We start from the raw sequence: 13,991 nt of genomic DNA on the forward strand, positions 1-13,991 counted from the left end.
ACTCTGTGAGATGAATTAACAGAACACTCAGCAGTTTCTCAGAAAGCTTCTTTCCAGATTTCATCTGAGGATATTTCCTTTTTCACCATAGCCCTCTATGGGCTTCGAAATATCACTTTGCCAATTCCACAAGAACTGTCTTAGCGAAAGGCTTCTTGAGGGGAAAGCTGTAACTCTGTGAGATGATTTCACAGAACCCAAAGAAGTTTCTCAGAAAGCTTCTTTCTCTTTGTTATCGGAGGATGTTTCCTTTGGCCCTACAGTCTTCAAAGGGATCCGAAATATCTGTTCTCAGATTCCACAGATAAAGGCTAGCAAAGAGATCCACGAAATACAGATGTAACTCTGTGAGAAGAACTAACAGAACACTCAGCAGTTTCTCAGAAAGCTTCTTTCCAGATTTCATCTGAGGATATTTCCTTTTTCACCATAGCCCTCTATGGGCTTCCAAATATCACTTTGCCAATCCCACAAGAACTGTCTTAGCGATAGGCTTCTTGAGGGGAAAGCTGTAACTCTGTGAGATGATTTCACAGAACCCAAAGAATTTTCTCAGAAAGCTTCTTTCTCTTTGTTATCGGAGGATATTTCCTTTGGCCCTATTGTCTTCAAAGGGATCCGAAAAATCTGTTCTCAGATTCCACAGAAATAAGGCTAGAAAAGAGATCCACGAAATACAGATGTAACTCTGTGAGATGAATTAACAGAACACTAAGCAGTTTCTCAGAAAGCTTCTTTCCAGATTTCATCTGAGAATATTTCCTTTTTCACCCTAGCCCTCTATGGGCTTCGAAATATCACTTTACCAATTCCACAAGAACTGTCTTAGCGAAAGGCTTCTTGACGGGAAAGCTGTAACTCTGTGAGATGATTTCACAGAACACAAAGAAGTTTCTCAGAAAGCTTCTTTCTCTTTGTTATCGCAGGATATTTCCTTTGGCCCTATAGTCTTCAAAGGGATCCGAAATATCTGTTCTCAGATTCCACAGAAATAAGGCTAGCAAAGAGATCCACGAAATACAGATATAACTCTGTGAGTGTAAGTCACATATGATAGAGCAGTTTCTCAGAAAGCTTCTTTCCAGATTTCATCTGAGGATATTTCCTTTTTCACCATAGCCCTCTATGGGCTTCGAAATATCACTTTGCCAATTCCACAAGAACTGTCTTAGCGAAAGGCTTCTTGATGGGAAAGCTGTAACTCTGTGAGATGATTTCACAGAACACAAAAAGTTTCTCAGAAAGCTTCTTTCTCTTTGTTATCGGAGGATAATTCCTTTGGCCCTATATTCTTCAATGGGATCCGAAATATCTGTTCTCAGATTCCACAGAAATAAGGCTAGCAAAGAGATCCACGAAACACAGATGTAACTCTGTGAGATGAATTAACAGTACACTAAGCAGTTTCTCTGAAAGCTTCTTTCCAGATTTCATCTGAGGATATTTCCTTTTTCACCATAGCCCTCTATGGGCTTCCAAATATCAGTTTGCCAATTCCACAAGAACTGTCTCAGCGAAAGGCTTCATGAGGGGAAAGCTGTAACTCTGTGAGATGATTTCACAGAACACAAAGAAGTTTCTCAGAAAGCTTCTTTCTCTTTGTTATCGGAGGATATTTCCTTTGGCCCTATAGTCTTCAATGGGATCCGAGATATCTGTTCTCAGATTCCACAGAAATAAGGCTAGCAAAGAGATTCACGAAATGCAGATGTAACTCTGTGAGATGAATGAACAGAACACTAAGCAGTTTCTCAGAAAGCTTCTTTCCAGATTTCATCTGAGGATATTTCCTTTTTCACCATAGGCCTCTATGGGCTTCCAAATATCACTTTGCCAATTCCACAAGAACTGTCTAAGCGAAAGGCTTCTTGAGGGGAAAGCTGTAACTCTGTGAGTTGATTTCACAGAACACAAAGAAGTTTCTCAGAAAGCTTCTTTCTCTTTGTTATCGCAGGATATTTCCTTTGGCCCTATGGTCTTCAATGGGATTCGAAATATCTGTTCTCAGATTCCACAGATATAAGGCTAGCAAAGAGATCCATGAAATACAGATGTAACTCTGTGAGATGAATTAACAGAACACCAAGCAGTTTCTCAGAAAGCTTCTTTCAAGTTTTTACCTGAGGATATTTCCTTTTTCAACATAGCCACCTATGGGCTTCCAAATATCACTTTGTCAATTCCAGAAGAACTGTCTTAGCGAAAGGCGTCTTATGGAGAAAGCTGTAACTCTGTGAGATGATTTCACAGAACACAAAGAAGTTTCTCAGAAAGCTTCTTTCTCTTTGTTATCGGAGGATATTTCCTTTGGCCCTATAGTCTTCAAAGGGATCCGAAATATCTGTTCTCAGATTTCACAGAAATAAGGCTAGCAAAGAGATCCACGAAATACAGATGTAACTCTGTGAGATGAATTAACAGAACACTAAGCAGTTTCTCAGAAAGCTTCTTTCCAGATTTCATCTGAGGATATTTCCTTTTTCACCATAGCCCTCTATGGGCTTCCAAATATCGCTTTGCCAATTCCACAACAACTGTCTCAGCGAAAGGCTTCTTGAGGGGACAGCTGTAACTCTGTGAGATGATTTCACAGAACACAAAGAAGTTACTCAGAAAGCCTCTTTCTCTTTGTTATCGGAGGATATTTCCTTTGGCCCTATAGTCTTCAATGGGATCCGAAATATCTGTTCTCAGATTCCACAGAAATAAGGCTAGCAAAGAGATCCACGAAATACTGATGTAACTCTGTGAGATGAATTAACAGAACACTAAGCAGTTTCTCAGAAAGCTTCTTTCCAGATTTCATCTGAGGATATTTCCTTTTTCACCATAGCCCTCTATGGGCTTCCAAATATCACTTTGCCAATTCCACAAGAACTGTCTTAGCGAAAGGCTTCTTGAGGGGAAAGCTGTAACTCTATGAGATGATTTCACAGAACACAAAGAAGTTTCTCAGAAAGCTTCTTTCTCTTTGTTATCGGAGAATATTTCCTTTGGCCCTATAGTCTTCAATGGGAACCGAAATATCTGTTCTCAGATTCCACAGAAATAAGTCTAGCAAACAGATCCACCAAATACAGATGTAACTCTGTGAGATGAATTAACAGAAAACTAAGGAGTTTCTCAGAAAGCTTCTTTCCAGATTTCATCTGAGGATATTTCTATTTTCACCATAGCCACCAATGGGCTTCCAAATATCACTTTGCCAATTCCACAAGAACTGTCTTAGCGAATGGCTTCTTGAGGGGAAAGCTGTAACTCTGTGAGATGATTTCAGAGAACACAAAGAAGTTTCCCAGAAAGCTTCTTTCTCTTTGTTATCGGAGGATATTTCCTTTGGCCCTATAGTCTTCAAAGGGATCCGAAATATCTGTTCTCAGATTCCACAGAAATAATGATGCTAAAGAGATCCACGAAATACAGATGTAACTCTGTGAGTGGAAGTCACACATCACAGAGCAGTTTCTCAGAAAGCTTCTTTCCAGATTTCATCTGAGGATATTTTCTTTTTCACCATAGCCCTCTATGGGCTTCCAAATATCACTTTGCAAATTCCACAAGAAATGTCTTAGCGAAAGACTTCTTGAGGGGAAAGCTGTAACTCTGTGAGATGATTTCACAGAACACAAAGAAGTTTCTCAGAAAGCTTCTTTCTCTTTGTTATCGGAGGATATTTCCTTTGCCCCTATAGTCTTCATAGGGATCCGAAATATCTGTTCTCAGATTCCACAGAAATAAGGCTAGCAAAGAGATCCACAAAATATAGATGTAATTCTGTGAGATGAATTAACAGAACACTAAGTAGTTTCTCAGAAAGCTTCTTTCCAGATTTCATTTGAGGATATTTCCCTTTTCACCATAGCCCCCTAAGGGCCTCCAAATATCACTTTGCCAATTCCACAAGAACTGTCTTAGCGAAAGGCTTCTTGAGGGGAAAGCTGTAACTCTGTGAGATGATTTCACAGAACCCAAAGAAGTTTCTCAGAAAGCTTCTTTCTCTTTGTTATCTGAGGATGTTTCCCTTGGCCCTACAGTCTTCAAAGGTATCCGAAATATCTGTTCTCAGATTCCACAGATAAAGGCTAGCAAAGAGATCCACGAAATACAGATACAACTCTGTGAGACGAACTAACAGAACACTCAGCAGTTTCTCAGAAAGCTTCTTTCCAGATTTCATCTGAGGATATTTCCTTTTTCACCATAGCCCTCTATGGGCTTCCAAATATCACTTTGCCAATTCCACAAGAACTGTCTCAGCGAAAGGCTTCTTGAGGGGAAAGCTGTAACTCTGTGAGATGATTTCACAGAACACAAAGAAGTTTCTCAGAAAGCTTCTTTCTCTTTGTTATCGGAGGATATTTCCTTTGGCCCTATAGTCTTCAAAGGGATCCGAAATATCTGTTCTCAGATTCCACAGAAATAAGGCTAGCAAAGAGATCCACGAAATACAGATGTAACTCTGTGAGTGGAAGTCACACATGACAGAGCAGTTTCTCAGAAAGCTTCTTTCCAGATTTCATCTGAGGATATTTCCTTTTTCACCATAGCCCTCTATGGGCTTCCAAATATCACTTTGCCAATTCCACAAGAACTGTCTTAGCGAAAGGCTTCTTGAGGGGAAAGCAGTAACTCTGTGAGATGATTTCACAGAACACAAAGAAGTTTCTCAGAAAGCTTCTTTCTCTTTGTTATCGGAGGATAATTCCTTTGGCCCTATAGTCTTCAATGGGATCCGAAATATCTGTTCTCAGATTCCACAGAAATAAGGCTAGCAAAGAGATCCACGAAATACCGATGTAACTCTGTGAGATGAATTAACAGAACACTAAGCAGTTCCTCAGAAAGCTTCTTTCCAGATTTCATCTGAGGATATTTCCTTTTTCACCATAGCCCTCTATGGGCTTCCAAATATCACTTTGCCAATTCCACAAGAACTGTCTTAGCGAAAGGCTTCTTGAGGGGAAAGCTGTAACTCTGTGAGATGATTTCACAGAACACAAAGAAGTTTCTCAGAAAGCTTCTTTCTCTTTGTTATCGGAGGATATTTCCTTTGGCCCTATAGTCTTCAATGGGATCCGAAATATCTGTTCTCAGATTCCACAGAAATAAGGCTAGCAAAGAGATCCACGAAATACAGATGTAACTCTGTGAGATGAATTAACAGAACACTAAGCAGTTTCTCAGAAAGCTTCTTTCCAGATTTCATCTGAGGATATTTCCTTTTTCACCATAGCCCTCTAGGGGCTTCCAAATATCATTTGCCAATTCCACAAGAACTGTTTTAGCGAAAGGCTTCTTGAGGGAAAGGTGTAACTCTGTGAGATGATTTCACAGAACACAAAGAACTTTCTCAGAAAGCTTCTTTCTCTTTGTTATCGGAGGATATTTCCTTTGGCCCTATAGTCTTCAAAGGGATCCGAAATATCTGTTCTCAGATTCCACAGAAATAAGGCTAGCAAAGAGATCCACGAAATACAGATATAACACTGTGAGTGGAAGTCACATATGATAGAGCAGTTTCTCAGAAAGCTTCTTTCCAGATTTCATCTGAGGATATTTCCTTTTTCACCATAGCCCTCTATGGGCTTCGAAATATCACTTTGCCAATTCCACAAGAACTGTCTTAGCGAAAGGCTTCTTGAGGGGAAAGCTGTAACTCTGTGAGATGATTTCACAGAACCCAAAGAAGTTTCTCAGAAAGCTTCTTTCTCTTTGTTATCGGAGGATGTTTCCTTTGGCCCTACAGTCTTCAAAGGGATCCGAAATATCTGTTCTCAGATTCTACAGAAATAAGGCTAGCAAAGAGATCCACGAAATACAGATGTAACTCTGTGAGAAGAACTAACAGAACACTCAGCAGTTTCTCAGAAAGCTTCTTTCCAGATTTCATCTGAGGATATTTCCTTTTTCACCATAGCCCTCTATGGGCTTCTAAATATCACTTTGCCAATCCCACAAGAACTCTCTTAGCGATAGGCTTCTTGAGGGGAAAGCTGTAACTCTGTGAGATGATTTCACAGAACCCAAAGAATTTTCTCAGAAAGCTTCTTTCTCTTTGTTATCGGAGGATATTTCCTTTGGCCCTATAGTCTTCAAAGGGATCCGAAAAATCTGTTCTCAGATTCCACAGAAATAAGGCTAGCAAAGAGATCCACGAAATACAGATGTAACTCTGTGAGATGAATTAACAGAACACTAAGCAGTTTCTCAGAAAGCTTCTTTCCAGATTTCATCTGAGGATATTTGCTTTTTCACCATAGCCCTCTATGGGCTTCCAAATATCACTTTGCCAATTCCACAAGAACTGTCTTAGCGAAAGGCTTCTTGAGGGGAAAGCTGTAACTCTGTGAGATGATTTCACAGAACACAAAGAAGTTTCTCAGAAAGCTTCTTTTTCTTTGTTATCGGAGGATATTTCCTTCGGCCGTATAGTCTTCAAAGGGATCCGAAATATCTGTTCTCAGATTCCACAGAAATAAGGCTAGCAAAGAGATCCACGAAATACAGATGTAACTCTGTGAGTGGAAGTCACACATCACAGAGAAGTTTCTCAGAAAGCTTCTTTCCAGATTTCATCTGAGGATATTTCCTTTTTCACCATAGCCCTCTATGGGCTTCCAAATATCACTTTGCCAATTCCACAAGAACTGACTTAGCGAAAGGCTTCTTGAGGGTAAAGCTGTAACTCTGTGAGATGATTTCACAGAACACAAAGAAGTTTCTCGGAAAACTTCTTTCTCTTTCTTATCGGAGGATATTTCCTTTGGCCCTATAGTGTTCAATGGGATCCGAAATATCTGTTCTCAGATTCCACAGAAATAAGGCTAGCAAAGAGATCCACGAAATACAGATGTAACTCTGTGAGATGAATTAATAGAACACTAAGCAGTTTCTCAGAAAGCTTCTTTCCAGATTTCATCTGAGGATATTTCCCTATTCACCATAGCCCTCTATGGGCTTCCAAATATCACTTTGCCAATTCCACAAGAACTGTCTTAGCGAAAGGCTTCTTGAGGGGAAAGCTGTAACTCTGTGAGATGATTTCACAGAACACAAAGAAGTTTCTCAGAAAGCTTCTTTCTCTTTGTTATCGGAGGATATTTCCTTGGCCTTATAGTCTTCAATGGGATCCGAAATATCTGTTCTCAGATTCCACAGAAATAAGGCTAGCAAAGAGATCCACAAAATACAGATGTAACTCTGTGAGATGAATTAACAGAACACTAAGCAGTTTCTCAGAAAGCTTCTTTCCAGATTTCATCTGAGGATATTTCCTTTTTCACCATAGCCCTCTATGGGCTTCCAAATATCACTTTGCCAATTCCACAAGAACTGTCTTAGCGAAAGGCTTCTTGAGGGGAAAGCTGTAACTCTGTGATATGATTTCACAGAACACAAAGAAGTTTCTCAGAAAGCTTCTTTCTCTTTGTTATCGGAGGATATTTCCTTTGGCCGTATAGTCTTCAAAGGGATCCGAAATATCTGTTCTCAGATTCCACAGAAATAAGGCTAGCAAAGAGATCCACGAAATACAGAAGTAACTCTGTGAGTGGAAGTCACACATCACAGAGAAGTTTCTCAGAAAGCTTCTTTCCAGATTTCATCTGAGGATATTTCCTTTTTCACCATAGCCCTCTATGGGCTTCCAAATATCACTTTGCCAATTCCAGAAGAACTGTCTTAGCGAAAGGCTTCTTGAGGGGAAAGCTGTAACTCTGTGAGATGATTTCAGAGAACACAAAGAAGTTTCTCAGAAAGCTTCTTTCTCTTTGTTATCGGAGGATATTTCCTTTGGCCCTATAGTCTTCAAAGGGATCCGAAATATCTGTTCTCAGATTCCACAGAAATAAGGCTAGCAAAGAGATCCACGAAATACAGATGTAACTCTGTGAGATGAATGAACAGAACACTAAGCAGTTTCTCAGAAAGCTTCTTTCCAGATTTCAGCAGAGGATATTTCCTTTTTCACCGTAGCCCTCTATGTGATTCCAAATATCACTTTGCCAATTCCACAAGAACTGTCTTAGCGAAAGGCTTCTTGAGGAGAAAGCTGTAACTCTGTGAGATGATTTCACAGAACACAAAGAAATTTCTCAGAAAGCTTTTTTCTCTTTGTTATCGGAGCATATTTCCTTTGGCCCTATAGTCTTCAAAGGGATCCGAAATATCTGTTCTCAGGTTCCACAGAAATAAGGCTAGCAAAGAGATCCACGAAATACAGATGTAACTCTGTGAGATGAATTAACAGAACACTAAGCAGTTTCTCAGAAAGCTTCTTTCCAGATTTCATCTGAGGATATTTCCTTTTTCACCATAGCCCTCTATGGGCTTCGAAATATCACTTTGCCAATTCCACGAGAACTGTCTTAGCGAAAGGCTTCTTGAGGGGAAAGCTGTAACTCTGTGAGATGATTTCACAGAACTCAAAGAAGTTTCTCAGAAGGCTTCTTTCTCTTTGTTATCGGAAGTTATTTCCTTTGGCCCTATAGTCTTCAGAGGGAACCGAAATATCTGTTCTCATATTCCAGAGAAATAAGGCTAACAAAAGATCCACGAAATACAGACGTAACTCTGTGAGAAGGACTAACAGAACACTCAGCAGTTTCTCAGAAAGCTTCTTTCCAGATTTCATCTGAGGATATTTCCTTTTTCACCATAGCCCTCTATGGGCTTCCAAATATCACTTTGCCAATTCCACAAGAACTGTCTTAGCGAAAGGCTTCTTGAGGGGAAAGCTGTAACTCTGTGAGATGATTTCACAGAACACAAAGAAGTTTCTCAGAAAGCTTCTTTCTCTTTGTTATCGGAGGATATTTCCTTTGGCCCTATAGTCTTCAAAGGGATCCGAAATATCTGTTCTCAGATTAAACAGAAATAAGGCTAGCAAAGAGATCCACGAAATACAGATGTAACTCTGTGAGATGAATGAACAGAACACTAAGCAGTTTCTCAGAAAGCTTCTTTCCAGATTTCATCAGAGGATATTTCCTTTTTCACCGTAGCCCTCTATGTGATTCCAAATATCACTTTGCCAATTCCACAAGAACTGTCTTAGCGAAAGGCTTCTTGAGGAGAAAGCTGTAACTCTGTGAGATGATTTCACAGAACACAAAGAAATTTCTCAGAAAGCTTTTTTCTCTTTGTTATCGGAGGATATTTCCTTTGGCCCTATAGTCTTCAAAGGGATCCGAAATATCTGTTCTCAGGTTCCACAGAAATAAGGCTAGCATAGAGATCCACGAAATACAGATGTAACTCTGTGAGATGAATTAACAGAACACTAAGCAGTTTCTCAGAAAGCTTCTTTCCAGATTTCATCTGAGGATATTTCCTTTTTCACCATAGCCCTCTATGGGCTTCGAAATATCACTTTGCCAATTCCACAAGAACTGTCTTAGCGAAAGGCTTCTTGAGGGGAAAGCTGTAACTCTGTGAGATGATTTCACAGAACTCAAAGAAGTTTCTCAGAAGGCTTCTTTCTCTTTGTTATCGGAAGTTATTTCCTTTGGCCCTATAGTCTTCAGAGGGAACCGAAATATCTGTTCTCATATTCCAGAGAAATAAGGCTAACAAAGAGATCCACGAAATACAGTTGTAACTCTGTGAGAAGAACTAACAGAACACTCAGCAGTTTCTCAGAAAGCTTCTTTCCAGATTTCATCTGAGGATATTTCCTTTTTCACCATAGCCCTCTATGGGCTTCCAAATATCACTTTGCCAATTCCACAAGAACTGTCTCAGCGAAAGGCTTCTTGAGGGGAAAGCTGTAACTCTGTGAGATGATTTCACAGAACACAAAGAAGTTTCTCAGAAAGCTTCTTTCTCTTTGTTATCGGAGGATATTTCCTTTGGATCTATAGTCTTCAATGGGATCCGAAATATCTGTTCTCAGATTCCACAGAAATAAGGCTAGCAAAGAGATCCACGAAATACAGATGTAACTCTGTGAGATGAATGAACAGAACACTAAGCAGTTTCTCAGAAAGCTTCTTTCCAGATTTCATCTGAGGATATTTCCTTTTTCACCATAGCCCTCCACGGGCTTCCAAATATCACTTTGCCAATTCCACGAGAACTGTCTTAGCGAAAGGCTTCTTGAGGGGAAAGCTGTAACTCTGTGAGATGATTTCACAGAACACAAAGAAGTTTCTCAGAAAGCTTCTTTGTCTTTGTTATCGGAGGATATTTCCTTTGGCCCTATAGTCTTCAATGGGATCCGAAATATCTGTTCTCAGATTCCACAAAAATAAGGCTAGCAAAGAGATCCACAAAATACAGATATAACTCTGTGAGATGAATTAACAGAACACTAAGCAGTTTCTCAGAAAGCTTCTTTCCAGATTTGATCTGAGGATATTTCCTTTTTCACCATAGCCCTCTATGGGCTTCCAAATATCACTTTAACAATTCCACAAGAACTGTCTTAGCGAAAGGCTTCTTGAGGGGAAAGCTGTAACTCTGTGAGATGATTTCACAGAACACAAAGAAGTTTCTCAGAAAGCTTCTTTCTCTTTGTTATCGGAGGATATTTCCTTTGGCCCTATAGTCTTCAATTGGATCCGAAATTTCTGTTCTCTGATTCCACAAAAATAAGGCTAGCAAAGAGATCCACGAAATACAGATGTAACTCTGTGAGATGAATTAACAGAACACTAAGCAGTTTCTCAGAAAGCTTCTTTCCAGATTTCATCTGAGGATATTTCCTTTTTCACCATAGCCCTCTATGGGCTTCCAAATATCACTTTGCCAATTCCACAAGAACTGTCTTAGCGAAAGGCTTCTTGAGGGGAAAGCTGTAACTCTGTGAGATGATTTCACAGAACACAAAGAAGTTTCTCAGAAAGCTTCTTTCTCTTTGTTATCGGAGGATATTTCCTTTGGCCCTATAGTCTTCAAAGGATCCGAAATATCTGTTCTCAGATTCCACAGAAATAAGGCTAGCAAAGAGATCCACAAAATACCGATGTAACTCTGTGAGATGAATTAACAGAACACTAAGCAGTTTCTCAGAAAGCTTCTTTCCAGATTTCATCTGAGGATATTTCCTTTTTCACCATAGCCCTCTATGGGCTTCCAAATATCACTTTGCCAATTCCACAAGAACTGTCTTAGCGAAAGGCTTCTTGCGGGGAAAGCTGTAACTCTGTGAGATGATTTCACAGAACACAAAGAAGTTTCTCAGAAAGCTTCTTTCTCTTTGTTATCGGAGGTTATTTCCTTTGGCCCTATAGTCTTTAGAGGGAACCGAAATATCTGTTCTCATATTCCAGAGAAATAAGGCTAACAAAGAGATCCACGAAATACAGATGTAACTCTGTGAGAAGAACTAACAGAACACTCAGCAGTTTCTCAGAAAGCTTCTTTCCAGATTTCATCTGAGGATATTTCCTTTTTCACCATAGGCCTCTATGGGCTTCCAAATATCACTTTGCCAATTCCACAAGAACTGTCTTAGCGAAAGGCTTCTTGAGGGGAAAGCTGTAACTCTGTGAGATGATTTCAGAGAACACAAAGAAGTTTCTCAGAAAGCTTCTTTCTCTTTGTTATCGGAGGATATTTCCTTTGGCCCTATAGTCTTCAATGGGATCCGAAATATCTGTTCTCAGATTCCACAAAAATAAGGCTAGCAAAGAGATCCACAAAATACAGATGTAACTCTGTGAGATGAATTAACAGAACACTAAGCAGTTTCTCAGAAAGCTTCTTTCCAGATTTCATCTGAGGATATTTCCTTTTTCACCATAGCCCTCTATGGGCTTCCAAATATCACTTTGCCAATTCCACAAGAACTGTTTCAGCGAAAGGCTTCTTGAGGGGAAGCTGTAACTCTGTGAGATGATTTCACAGAACACAAAGAAGTTTCTCAGAAAGCCTCTTTCTCTTTGTTATCGGAGGATATTTCCTTTGGCCGTATAGTCTTTAAAGGGATCCTAAATATCTGTTCTCAGATTCCACAGAAATAAGGCTAGCAAAGAGATCGACGAAATACAGATGTAACTCTGTGTGTGGAAGTCACACATCACAGAGAAGTTTCTCAGAAAGCTTCTTTCCAGATTTCATCTGAGGATATTTCCTTTTTCACCATAGCCCTCTATGGGCTTCTAAATATCACTTTGCCAATTTCACAAGAACTGTCTCAGCGAAAGGCTTCTTGAGGGGAAAGCTGTAACTCTGTGAGATGATTTCACAGAACACAAAGAAGTTTCTCAGAAAGCTTCTTTCTCTTTGTTATCGGAAGTTATTTCCTTTGGCCCTATAGTCTTCAGAGGGAACCGAAATATCTGTTCTCATATTCCAGAGAAATAAGGCTAACCAAGAGGTCCACGAAATGCAGATGTAACTCTGTGAGAAGAACTAACAGAACACTCAGCAGTTTCTCAGAAAGCTTCTTTCCAGATTTCATCTGAGGATATTTCCTTTTTCACCATAGGCCTCTATGGGCTTCCAAATATCACTTTGCCAATTCTACAAGAACTGTCTTAGCGAAAGGCTTCTTGAGGGGAAAGCTGTAACTCTGTGAGATGATTTCAGAGAACACAAAGAAGTTTCTCAGAAAGCTTCTTTCTCTTTGTTATCGGAGGATATTTCCTTTGGCCCTATAGTCTTCAATGGGATCCGAAATATCTGTTCTCAGATTCTACAGAAATAAGGCTAGCAAAGAGATCCACGAAATACAGATGTAACTCTGTGAGATGAAATAACAGAACACTCAGCAGTTTCTCAGAAAGCTTCTTTCCAGATTTCATCTGAGGATATTTCCTTTTTCACCATACCACTCTATGGGCTTCCAAATATCACTTTGCCAATTCCACAAGAACGGTCTTAGCCAAAGGCTTCTTGAGGGGAAAGCTGTAATTCTGTGAGATGATTTCACAGAACACAAAGAAGTTTCTCAGAAAGCTTCTTTCTCTTTGTTATCGGAGGATATTTCCTTTGGCCCTATAGTCTTCAAAGGGATCCGAAATATCTGTTCTCAGATTCCACAAAAATAAGGCTAGCAAAGAGATGCACAAAATACAGATGTAACTCTGTGAGATGAATTAACAGAACACTAAGCAGTTTCTCAGAAAGCTTCTTTCCAGATTTCATCTGAGGATATTTCCTTTTTCACCATAGCCCTTTATGGGCTTCCAAATATCACTTTGCCAATTCCACAAGAACTGTCTCAGCAAAAGGCTTCTTGAGGGGAAAGCTGTAACTCTGTGAGATGATTTCACAGAACACAAAGAAGTTTTTCAGAAAGCTTCTTTCTCTTTGTTATCGGAGGATATTTCCTTTGGCCGTATAGTCTTCAAAGGGATCCGAAATATCTGTTCTCAGATTCCACAGAAATAAGGCTAGCAAAGAGATCCACGAAATACAGATGTAACTCTGTGAGTGGAAGTCACACATCACAGAGAAGTTTCTCAGAAAGCTTCTTTCCAGATTTCATCTGAGGATATTTCCTTTTTCACCATAGCCCTCTATGGGCTTCCAAATATCACTTTGCCAATTCCACAAGAACTGTCTTAGCGAAAGGCTTCTTGAGGGGAAAGCTGTAACTCTGTGAGATGATTTCAGAGAACACAAAGAAGTTTCTCAGAAAGCTTCTTTCTCTTTGTTATCGGAGGATATTTCCTTTGGCCCTATAGTCTTCCAAGGGATCCGAAATATCTGTTCTCAGGTTCCACAGAAATAAGGCTAGCAAAGAGATCCACGAAATACAGATGTAACTCTGTGAGATGAATTAACAGAACACTAAGCAGTTTCTCAGAAAGCTTCTTTCCAGATTTCAGATGAGGATATTTCCTTTTTCACCATAGCCCTGTATCGGCTTCCAAATATCACTTTGCCAATTCCACAAGAACTGTCTTAGCGAAAGGCTTCTTGAGGGGAAAGCTGTAACTCTGTGAGATGATTTCAGGGAACACAAAGAAGATTCTCAGAAAGCTTCTTTCTCTTTGTTATCGGAGGATATTTCCTTTGGCCCTATAGTCTTCAATGGGATCCGA

The sequence above is a fragment of the Macaca fascicularis genome, chromosome 19, assembly GCF_037993035.2.
Source record: "Macaca fascicularis isolate 582-1 chromosome 19, T2T-MFA8v1.1".
NCBI classification, from domain to species: Eukaryota; Metazoa; Chordata; class Mammalia; order Primates; family Cercopithecidae; genus Macaca; species Macaca fascicularis.